Source organism: Lagopus muta, chromosome 4 (genome assembly GCF_023343835.1).
Source record: "Lagopus muta isolate bLagMut1 chromosome 4, bLagMut1 primary, whole genome shotgun sequence".
In the NCBI taxonomy this organism is placed as follows: Eukaryota; Metazoa; Chordata; class Aves; order Galliformes; family Phasianidae; genus Lagopus; species Lagopus muta.
The window spans coordinates 17,854,586-17,867,140 of NC_064436.1; the positions used below are offsets into that span (position 1 = coordinate 17,854,586).

The following is a 12,555-nucleotide window of genomic DNA, read 5'->3' on the forward strand; positions in this document are numbered from 1 at the left end:
AAATGCTTCCATACAATTGGATTTCTTTGGATTTAAGGTCCCTTCGAGCCTAAGCAATTCCCTGATGTCAATTCCTGTAATAGAAGTTTCTCTTTTATTATTTGTATCCCACCCATTTGCATGCTCCTTTTTGTTTTTCCCTTCATTTTCCTCTGGCTGGTACTAATGCTGAACTAAGTCCCAGTGTGTTAAGGATGGTCCATCAAAATGCTGGCTGTGGGCTGGCAGCTGGGATGACTTGTTGGATCACTTCCACACCTATGTGCTTAACCCTAGAGCAGTTGTACAGCTGAGAGCTTGCCCAGATTGTCGGCCAGCATCCCTTGTCAGGAGTGCTGCTCCAGTTCTCAGATCCCTGTGTCCTGTTTGTGGCAAAAGACATAGGACCTACCAGGGTTAGGTGACTTCTAATATCAGGGCAAGAGCACAGGTTGTGTGTCTTCTTATGCTTCTTGCACCATGCATTTTTTCCCCTGTCCCTTCGGAAGTATTTCCAGTGAGGAGAGTGTTCAACACTAGGGATGCTGCTTTCCTCCATTACAGATCTGGTTCATCTGAGCTCTGACTCTTGTTGGGCCCTACTTCCTCCTGTCCTGGGAAGCAGGATGTAAAACAGATGCCTTACTCCAGCTTTAGTTTGTTGTTTGGAGTGGGCTGAGAGGGAGGAAAGAACAGACGTTTCTGTTATAGGGCATAGTTGAGGAAGCCTTGAGAAGGTTGGCAGCTGCAGGGAGCTTCAGCAGACAAGTCATTCTCCCCACCTGTAGCTTGTTCCCTCCCCAGAGTCCATAAAGATCACTTGGAGGTGAGAAACCTTGAAATAGGCTGCACACAGTGTGTCTTTTGGATTTTTCTCCTTGATGTGGGTATTGGCTGGAGGTTGTTCGTTGGAGAGAAGGAAAGATGCATTCTGATGTGCAGAGGTATCCACAGGCCTTGATCATACTTCAGGTAGGAAGGATAGTTGTGGTTTGGTTTTTTTTTTCCTGAAGTTACCAGTGCTGTAATGTTTGTAGTCAGACTAGAATAAATGCAGCTAGGCTTGTGCTGTTCTGTTGTATTGCTTACCAGACTTTTTTTGTTTAAAAATATATATATATATATATGTAGTTCTTTTGTGTGATCACAACAGGTGTTCTGGATGAAATCAGTTACAATTTTATTACTCAGGGGAGCCAATTAACCCTATTCTTTTCTGCATTGTGAAGCATCCTAAAAGCTGTTTGTTTAAGAGGGCTTGGGGAAAAAACAGTTTGGCTCTGTGAGAGTGGTAACTGAGACAGAAGGGCTTTGAATTGTCACTAGAGGTTTTGGAGTTTGCTTATTGGGAAAAGAGATAAATGCTCTGAAGTGTTGCTGGCTCTTATTCTGGGGTTAGCAAGAAACGAGATCATAGAATCATAGAATCACTCAGGAAAAGACCTTAAAGGCCATTGAGTCCAACCATGACCTAACCATGCTAAATATACTACCCTAATCACTTCATGTGAGTGTTGCTGTTGCCTGTGGCACAGTTGTAGGGGAACTGGCCCAAGCACTATTCATAGTTAAAGGAAAGATGGCTTTGGGTGCTCTTGTTACCTAATCCTGCAAAAGCTACCAGTGCCTCTGTATTGAGATAATCTGCTTTACCCATTTACCCATTTTTGCCTGGGCTCCTTTATGGTGCTGGAAACTCAGTGCTGTGTTTTTTAAGGGGGCTTTCACAGCCTTGGCCTGCAGTTTTGGGTTGCTCTTGAAGATGGGATGTGATTCTTCTATGGAGGCATTCCTGGACCTGTAGTGCTTTGTGCATGGGAGTTCATGACAAAAGCCCTAGAGCACAGCCTTTCCTGATGGTCACACAACCGGGCACCTTCCAGCATTGGAGAGCATGGTTGGGTATTCAGCTGTTGAAGTGTGTGCTGGAGGAGCAACCTCAGTGTAAGACTGGCTGAACAGAAGTTTAAAATGTTGATTTCAGTTTTTTTGTCACCATTCCAACCATGGTGGGAACTGATGTTTGGAAGGCAAACTTCTGTTTTTGGTTTCCTTTTGTTTTCCAATGAAAGCAGAGCAAACAGAGGAGCATAATCCTGGCCTTAGTGAAAGCAGTGTGTCAAATATTATAATATTGGAACAATATTATAATTTCATATGGTCATAAAAGCAGAGAGTAATGAAAGTTATTCCCTATAAAGGAAACAGGAAACATGAAAGGTGAGCATCTCAATCCAGGCTTATGGCTCTTGAAACCACTCAGAGGTTTTTCTTTTGTTCTGTGGCAGTTTGCTGTATAGTAGATGAGGAAGAGTCAGCCTCTTCCTTCTTTCCATAAACACTTATGAAAAAGAAGAGATACTAATGGGTGTGTTTTGCAGTCACATATATTATACTCTGTGCACACTTAGAGAACGGCGTGGGGATGTGGCCCAAAGATTCCTGAAATACGTGGCTGTACAGGACCATGGTGCGTGCAGAAAATTGGCAGATTAAGCTGGATAAGTCTATTCAAAGTCTGCAGCAAATACTGGAAACAAGTAGCTTGTGTCATCCTTTGACATAACTTTTTATTTATATAATAATAAAAGCAAACAACGGAAGAGAAAGGATTATCTAATCTGGAAGCTTTATTATGGAAGTATCAGTTTTGGTGGATCTCAATCAAATTAGAGAAACGTAAATGAAAAGTATCAAGTCAAGGTGTCTGGCTGAAAGGGAAAAAAAAAAAATCCAGAGAGACAATTCTGAGCACTGCCATGCTCCACCAAAAAATTTGGGGTGTTTACATATTGATCTCAGTTTGTATTTCCTGCAAATTGTTACTGATAAAGCATCCTGGTTCTGAAAGGCCTTTAAATGCCTTTTTCCCTATCTTTTTCCAGCTCATTTGTTTTATAATGCTATTGGCTTTCTGGTGAAGTTATTTGAGTTTTTTTTGTTTTGTTTTTAGATAATTGACACTGTCAGAAAAAGCTTTCATTGAAACAAGAAACATTTAAAAAAGAAAAAAAAAGGCTGTTACTTAGTATACTAATAATGGCAGCATTGGATATTTGCATTGATTAATTTTATATGTTTTTCCAATTCTTCCTCTGAATTCAGTTTTGGATTTTGATCATACTGAATTGGCTTGAACCTGAGTGTTAACATCTGGTCTGTGGTGAGCTATTTTAAGGTATTAGCTCTACTTTTGGAGCTTTTGGGGGAAAAAATAGTGAACTGTAGTGTCATAGTCTTTGCTGTTTCAAATTTCCCTGTTGCATTGCATTATCTAGGGAAAAATAAGTAATAATGGCCTCACTGCTTCTAAAGTAGAGGGCTACAAAATTGCCAATAGGAAATTCCTGTGTTAGGTGTGCTGCATACCTGATATGAAAATCTTGGAGCAGTTGCACTGCTCCCTTTCCCAGTATCAACGTGAAGGCCCCCAACATCAGCAGGATGAGTAGTTTGGCCAAAAGAAAGTGGGTTTAAGTACAAGGCTTTTGTACTCTGCCTGTGAGGACACAGTTAAGTGTAGAAAAAATAAGGTAGCCTTTGAAGTTGCCTAGAAGCTGCTGTCTTGATTAATTTAAAATTTTAGTTTTACACACCCTGCAATAAACTTTTATTTACGTTTTATTGCAACTGAACTTTACGTCTTTTGTGCTTACCTAATATTAGTGCCGTAACTGCTGAGGCAGGTGAATCAACAGAGGGAAGTCTAAACTGATTCAGAAATGGCCATAAAACCCCTTGAGTAGCGCTAATAAACTTGCCCGGGTTGCTCTCCTATTAGCTTTAATCCTGGCTTCCAGCACTGACTCTGGTGATGGAGCCATGGAAACTTTCCACAAAGGGTTATTTGATAAAGAGGATGCATGAAGGTCTGACGTGTGCTGGTCGAGTGGGTGGCAAGTGAGCAGGCTAACTCTGCGGCTCCTGGAGAGCTGCTGGATGACGCTTGATTTTTTTAATTATCATTTTATTTTATTTTTTTAAGCTTTTTTTTCCCCCCCCTCGGAATTGTTATATTGACTTTCCTGTCAGACCGCCCTCGCTGTGCGTGATGCGGGCGCTGTCCATGGTACCCCTCGGTTGTTGGGAGGCTCTGCTCTCGGCGGCCTTCCGTTCCTTGAGAGAAAAAGTCAGGGTCTCTTTCCCTTTTCAGGGTCCTATGCTTCCCTTAAAAAAAAAAAATTGTCTATAGTCGCTGATTCCTTTTTCCCTTCCTGCTAGCACAAACTCCTACAAACAACCTTTTTTCAGCTTGTTAAACGCATTGCGTTTTTAATCTATGCAGCAGCTATAGCTGTAAGACCTGAGTAACAGGTGAAGCTGCTGTGGTTTAGCCTGCCAGGCAGCTTAATACTACACAGCCATTTGCTCACTCACCTCCACAGGCACAGGGAAGAGAAGTGGAGATAGTGGCACGGGGTAGGAATGAAAACTCATTAGTTGAGATAAGGGCAGTTTAATAGGAAGGAAAACTGTGGTAGAACAGACAAAACAAGTGTTGCACAATGCAGCTGTTCACTGTCAGCCTGCCTATGCTTAACCAGTCCCCAAGCAGCATCTGTCCCTCTGGCCAACACCTCCACTCTTATTTTTTAATGTGATGTGAAATATTATGGAACATTCCTTTGTCCAGTTTGTGTCAGCTGTCCTAATTCTATCCCCTCCCATCTCCTTGTGCATCCCCAGCCTCTTTGCTGGCAGAGCAGTGTGAGAAGCTGAAACATCCTTGGGTTCTGTGCAGCGGTGCTCAGCAACAACTAAAGCATTAACAATGCTTTTCCCATACTAAATCCAAAACTAAGTACCATATCAGCTACCAGGAAGAAAGCTAACTCTATTTCAGCTGAATCCAGAATGGAAGCTTAGAAACTTGACTTATAATGCACAAGAAGGCACTTCTTTTTTTTTTTTTTTTTTTTTTTTTTTTCTCTATTGATTTTCTTGTTTTTTTTTGTAAATTGTGTAAGAATCTTCTAATTATGATGTTAATGACAAAAATGAACTATATTATTCTCATCTGCATGCATTTCATTTATGAGCATTTACATAAAATGAAACCTCTATTAAACAAATGAAATATGATTCCATGATTCTTTACTTCACTCTGAGTATTTTTCTTTAAAGGTGAAAGCTTTATGTAACAAATGTTGAAAATATCTATCTTAGGTAGTTGAATCTTTAGGGGTGTTGTACATTGAGATCTGTGATTTGATGATTTCATTTAACAATGTTTTCCAAAAAGAAGAAAAAAAGGAAAAATGATCAGAGCTGATGTACTTCAAAGACATTTTCTCATCAGCCCAAAAGATTTGCAAATCTGATAACCCCAAAGCTTCTAGATAAAATGCCAACATAAATAGGTAAATAAATATAGCACAGGTGTTTGAAATCAAAGAAAATCTCTCCTTGCTTTTCTCAGTTCCCTGTTTTGCTAGATAGTGTGAAACAGCATCTCTCTGCTGCAAGCTGACATCAGTTAGGAGACGTTAGCAGGTGCTGCAAATCAGAAGGAGGACTTATTTGGTCTGGCTCTATGCACGTTGCACTGACAGGGGTAAGTAGAGAAGTTACAGGCAAAGCCTTTGCTCTTTGTTTCTTAGTAGTCTGTGAAGCCTAAATTAAAAAATTCAGTTGATTGATGCAGAGTAATAATTTTGTCTGAAATATCACAAAGTTTTTGTTACCTGATCCTTCTTTGAAGCTCTCAATATTTGAAGCTAGAGTGTTTTGTAAACTTGTTTATCAGCTTAACTTTATCATAAGGAAGCAGCCTCTCTGGACCTCATTCTCTCTGGTCCTTTTCTGTTCATACAACTCAAGTGAATTTACATTGGCAAAAGTTTCTGTTTGAATTGCCTCTGTGTAAGGAGAATCCTGATAGCTCATGGCAGGCAGTGAAAGATCCATTTCCTTGTGTAGTGGCCCCACTTCAGGATGTTAACTTTTCCTTAGCTGGAGCACAGCCTCTCACAGGAGAAACAAGAAGTAAATTGAATGGAAAGTGGAGTACGAGAGGGCTTTTTTCTATAGGGAGTAAGAAAGGAGATATGGAGGTATATTACAGGTTAAAATAAAAATAATGGCATCGGCAGCTACAAGAGAGAAACGACCTGTAAAAGCGAGGTTTTATCAAAATAAGAAAACCTTGGTGATGTGAAATATCTTGGATTTGCATTTATCTTGTGAAGCAGCATGCTAGATGAAATTTTTTGCTTTCTGAATTTTATTATGATATCAGAAGGAAAGAAATATTGGCAGTGTATTGAAAAAGCATGTGATTCATTCCAGTGTAAGAAATGATGGCAGATGCTTCTGTCTTAAATCCATAGTGAAACAAGAACTTTTAATCCTCCTAGAAATTGTAGGTAAAATTTCATTTTCAGCTTGAACTGGTGCAGGAATTGGAAGCAGCAATAGAATTCTTGTTTGTACTTCTCTGCGTACCTGTGCTTTGCTCAGACATGGTTGAAAATAGTTTGTTTACTTTTTTCATTGTTTATATTATGATAACGTTGGCAGTGAGCAGGTGAGTGCTGGAACGACAAGGGTGTAGCTCTTTATTACCGTAAGTCATCTTTAGGCTCATAAATAAGCCTTTGGAATTGAATGAGATTACTCAACTGTGCAAGAGTGTACAGGATGTGCCCATAAATTGAATTAAAACAAGCTACCAATGTAGTTAGAAACAAAGATCTGTTGCATGAAGTAAGAGCCCTTCTTGATGTTATAAAATAATACTAGAACAGCTGTGGAGAGTTTCATATTGGTGTTAGTGCTTGAAGTTCATATTTCTAAGTTTGGTGAATTTTGCATATGCAGTTTGTGTGAGCAGGGCTCTACAAACATCTGTCAAACAGAGGAGTGTTTTTAGCTTACTTAATGTGAGAATATATCTGAATGAAATGGACAGAAAGTGAGTTGGCTGAATCCTTGAGGATCTTTCTCACACTGCGTGAAATACCACCTCATGGTATTGAGAGAAGCTTGCAGAAATGCATCTTAGCTATGTAAGTTGAACTTCTAGATTGTAAAACGTGCATCTCCCTCCAGAAAGAATGCATCCCTTACCAGCTGGATACTTAAAATATAACTACTAAAGTACTTTCATTGTTAGTAATTTTGTTTTCATGTTTGTTGGATCACATGGGACATCTTTGCATGCAAAAAAAAAAAAAAAAAAAAATCAATAAAAATAGGACAGTTAATCTCCTTTAATTAGAAACACTCTTTTCATATTTGTAGACATACCTGTTAATTTGCCAGCACAGCAGTTTTGCCTGGCACACAAACTATACATTAAAAGGACTGCTCCCGCAACTCTATGTGAACGTTCCACTGGAAGGCTCCCAGGCAACGGTGCTGGCAGTGGATGCTTGTTCTTTGCTATATTGTCATCATACAGATTGTTTCAAGAGCCCTATAACCAGATGAATGCCTACTCAGTCAGCAGATGTAGATTTGAAGGAGTAGGACGAGCCCTGTACAAAGTGCTGCATCTCTGAAAATTAGCGTAGCTATACACATGTGTGCATGTGTTTTTTGGGTTTTTTTTAGCATAAAAAAGTTGTGAAGTTCTTACTTTAAAAAAACCAAACCAAAAATAACAAACAAACAAACAAAAAAACACTTTGACTTCAAAGGATCTTCATTTGATACTGGTACCACTGAAAGTTTTAGTCTCTGTTGTAATAGGAAAACAGGGTGTGGCAATAGAAAAGCTAAATCAACTAAACATTCTTCCAGCATAAGGAGTCAGAATATAGATTTATTCACAATTTTACTGTAAATTCAGTTGTTTTGGGTTTTGTGCAGGTTGGAATGCTCTTGGCATTAGTTCAGTTTCTTTTCAAACGGATGTTTTTTGAATGGGCAATAAAAAGTGAGTACACATGACAGGGCGTGCACTCAGCTGCCCCATCCACGTGTCTTGGTCACAGGGCATGAGGCCATAGGAGCATAACGTATCTTGCAGCGTTTCAATAGTAATATAACATGTATTTTATGGCTGAAATAAAACGCAAAGAATTTCCTTCTGAAGTTTTATGTAGTGCATGTGTAACAGAACAGAGGGGAAAAAGAGTTAAAGAGTTTCTGATAAGTTAATTTTTTTTCTTAGGTACATTGGTAAAAGCATGAATTAAAAATCAAGAAGCCCTGAATGGCACACAGGTGGATATAATTTCTTCAAAGATGTCTTTGCACATTTCTTGCTAGTGGGAAGTCTTTAACAGCTGGTTCCTTAGAAATCCTCTTACAAAGATCTCTTGACAGAGTTCTGAGAAATTTAATACTCTAACAACTTAATTTTCTTTGCTTTTAATGAAAAGATTAGAAATGTTTAGCTGCTGGATTTAACTGGCAAGCTAAGAAATTGCATTTCCTTAACAGAAGATTTCCCTACAAAAATGTTTTGTTTTTTGAAAATGTAGGTAAAATATGACTGTTTTGATTTATTACATAGTCATGATACTAACATTACTCCTTTCTATTTCCCCTGAATATGTCTCTCTCATTTTCTCTTAGGGCTAGTCAAACTCCAGATGCTAATGTTGTGTATTCTGAAGTCTCTCTAGAAGTGTCTGGTCTTATCCCTTTATTTAATTCAGTTATTTCATAGTAACCTCATGCCAGCCATGTCTTCTTGCTGCATCTTAGGTTTTCATGTTTCCCTATATCTTTCTTGGGGGAGGGGGAGGGGGGGAGGGGGGAGGGGGAGCAACACAAAGAAACAACAGTAAAACCATATTCAGGCTCTTCTCTTTATCTGCCGTACACCTATGTCATCTTTCATCAGCTCGTTTCATCCATGATGGCAAGAGGCTTTCAACTTTCTTCCCATTTCTTTCTTCAAGTTAAAGCCCTATTCTATTCTCTTTAAATTTATTTTTTAATATTTCATAGCATCTGTCATTCAAGAACTATGAATATCTTTATGTGCTTAGATGAAATAAGCTGAAGAAGCCTGCTGGATTGTTTTGACTTGACATTTCCTTTTTAGATGTGATAGGACCCAACCCAACTGCTTGTCTAAGCTCTGTGATACTGACAGGAATGGACCTAGAACTCCTGACTCAAAGTTGAACATCCAACTGCAGCAACTTAGACTCCAGAAGCCAAATTATTGGTAATATGCTGTCTCTTGTTGAAATACTACAGGTGCTATTTTGACTGGAATTTGTTGAGTTGCCAGGCTTAGCCCCGAGACTGATGGTATCCAGAAACTGGTGCCAACTGCTCACATCCCACTGGCCTCTCTCCATGTCTTCATCCCTCTTGTCCTGGCAACCAAGCACTCTGCTGTTTAATGCTGAACTTTTCATAATTAAACTTGTCAGAATTTTCTAATTAAATAACAACTCAGCATTGTGAGCCTGTTGAAGGAAGGGACTGTCCGTCTCTGCTTTATCATGATTCAACTTCACCATAAGCACTTTGTGCACCATGTTTGGGCTTCCCAACGTAAGGAAGATATAAAACTGTTAGAAAACATCCAAAGGAGGAGGCTGTGAGGACAAGATGTGTGAGGAGCAGCTGAGGTCCCTGGGTTTGTTCAGCCCAGAACAAAGGAGTCTGTGGAGAGGCCTCATGGTGGCCTACAGCTCCTTGCGGAGAGCAAAGGGGCAGTGCTGAGCTCTGCTTTCTGATGACAGTGACAGGATCTGAAGGAACAACACGGAGCTGCATGGGATGGTCAAGTTGGGCATTAGGAAAATGTTCTTCACTGAGAGGATGTTTGGGCGTGGAGTGGGCTCCCTAGAGCAATGTGCACAACCCTAAGTCCACTGGACTTCAAGAAGTGTGTGGACAACCCTTTCAGAAACATGATTTGAATTTTGGTGGCCTTGTGTGGAGCCAAGAGGTGGACTCAATGACCATTGTGGGTCCCTTCCAACTGGACGTATTCTATTGTTCTATGAACTCTGTGGGAAGAAAATGTTGTGCTATAGAGTACTTTGTAAGCAATACTGCAGAAAGCCTCTTAGCTTCAAATAATTTCCTTGATATGCAGGTAGGCATTGTATATTACTGAGACCCTGTAACTCTGTTGTGGCTAACAGTAACGGACTGTGCAGCTCTTCTGCTTTCCTACTGTTATGAAGGCCTTCTGATGTGGGTGGCTCTAGGGGAAGTCTCCGATGTCAGGTCCATCATTAATCCGGACTGGAGAATGTTCTTGAAATTTCACATAGGATGGATTGGGGGCTCTAGATTTTCTTGAGGTGACCTGGATGGGTGACAGTTTTGGGACATAGCCCACAACTGATCTGTCCAGAGCATGGCAGCTGCTGCAAGAGCTGCTATTTCTGTCACTGCACAGGCACAGCACAGCGTAAATTTCATTGCAGAACTTCTGAGGTGGCTTGTCCGAAACCTTGACTCTTCCTGAATATCAAATGAATAGGCACTGGAACCAAATTAAATTTTCAGATATTGATTTTTCCAGCCAGCTTGACTAATTTCTTTCTCTTGAATGTGGAGAATTTGCAACTAGTTTACCATGCTGTTGAATGTTCTGCCAGTATGCAAGACTCTGAGCCTTTAAGGTGTTTGGCATTGCAAGGAATCAGACCCCAAATTAATTGACTAAGAGAATAATTTCTTTGTTATTTATCATGAAGCGTGAATTTGGGTTTCTTTCAAAAAACATCAAATCTAAATTACTTCTATTTTAAGCATTTTACATAACAAAATGTAATCTTAGCTTCGCATTTTCTATTTCATTTATTTCCTTTATTGTCACGTACTCTATCAGTAAGGCTACAGTAGGTGATGTATTTAATTATAGGTATGTTTATTTAACAACTTCAAAATGATATGTAGCTGTGTTTACGTGATATCAATCAGTGGGATAAATGCACAAGTGTTTCTCTAACTTCTCAAACCATCAATAAAACCAAAAGCCCATTTTTTTCTGGTTGTGGATCATAAAATTTCAACTGCATGGGTATTATATGAACAATATGAAGGTCATCACCATTAGCCTGTATGCAAAAGCCCTCTTCAGCATGTTTAAACAAAGCTGATGTCCATTCAACCCTGTATAATACTTGAACACTCCTGCCTTTTACTGCAGCCAAAGCTCTGGTAACTCTCCAATGTGGCTTGAAAAAGAAAACTGTATGCCTAACATCTGAATTTAATGGCCTGTTTATTTTACTCCAGATTGCATTCACGTTGTTCATTGTTGCAATCTGAGCAACTTGAGCTTCCTTATGCAGATGTAGAGGAATACATCTGGGAGAGGTTGTCAATGTTCTGGGCTCTGGTTTCCACCAACAACTTGAACAAAAATGCTGCAAGTATGAAGTAATGGAAGCAAGAAGAGGGCTAGATCTTAGTGTAGATGCTGAGCTTGAATATGAAAAGCAGTCTTTAGAAGTCTGCACTAAAAGTAAAAATTAACCTCCTTAGACCCAGCTTTTGTTGCAGAGCCTGGAAGCTGAAGTTCATTCCTGCATAGAGGGCTGTGTGTGTTCATGCAATGGCTTTGCAGTGTGGGGTTTTGTATGCTGCAGTTCACTGTGGTTTGGGACAGGACTCATCTTTTGGTATTCGTGCATTGATTGACAAAATCTGGTAGTACAAATGGTAAGGGAACATGAATGTTCTGCAGAGCTTGAGGGATGCAGAATTAAGTGAGGCTTGTGAAAGGTGAAAAGATGTACTGAGAGAAGACAGTGTAGGTTGGTGCTGGGAAACAAGTAATGTTTTGGAAACTGTTAATGGCATTTGCATTGATATATATATTTTTTTTTGCTGCTGTGGTTTTTGTATGTGGACTTTAGTATTTCTTCATAAAGACAAGGCTGGACATATTAGATTTTGTTATGTAACAAATGCTAAAAAAAAAAAAGACCTGCAAGTAGATAAATATTATAGCTCATGTTAATGTGACCTTTGACCTTATTACACTTTTATTTGCTCCCATTTCTTTCGTTCAAACGTGTAAGTGATATCAAGGCCTGTAAACCAAGCTGCTGAAATAAACTAGAAAATGGCATAGACAAGGCAGGAGAAATGGTCTGGGAGGGATTTGGCTGCAGGTTATCAGCCATTAATTATTCATGTGGTAAACAATGAGGGAGTGCAAAAGCAGTCAGACTAGGTAGGCAGAGGATTAGGTTGTAAGATAATAGAGATAAGGACAAATAAGGAAAAAATCCTTAGCAAATAAAGCTGAATGTTATTCATAACTGTCACAAGCCTTCTTATACTGTAAAATAAAATACCAGTGAATTATTAATGGCTTTTTTTACCAATTAAGGTAATTGCACCAGTGTTTGACGTCAGAGGTGGACATGACTCATAAAGCCAAAGATTTGCAAAATGTCAACAAAAGGCATAATTTGGGGAAATGGCTGCAAGAACTTTTGGATTTCTTGGAGTTGGGCAAAAGGAGGGAGTACTAATTAGTGGGGAAATAAATGTGGCCATAATGAGCTTCTGCCTTTGTGGTTTTATGCTATTAGCATGCCTGAAACCACTTATGTGCTACTCTCAACGGCTTATGTATGTATCAGTCTTCCTGTCAATGGCTTTCAATCAGTATCCATGCAAAAATGCTTATGTTAAAGA

The 12,555-nt window shown here is 39.4% G+C and overlaps 1 long non-coding RNA gene across 1 annotated transcript; it reads left to right on the plus strand.

Annotated features, from left to right (window-relative positions):
* Positions 1–838: 838 nt before the first annotated feature.
* Positions 839–11,595, plus strand: LOC125692012 (uncharacterized). The gene is made up of 3 exons (XR_007376410.1): positions 839–951; positions 5,399–5,533; positions 8,978–11,595. It is a non-coding gene; the product is annotated as an uncharacterized LOC125692012 (long non-coding RNA).
* The last annotated feature ends 960 nt before the right edge of the window (positions 11,596–12,555 follow it).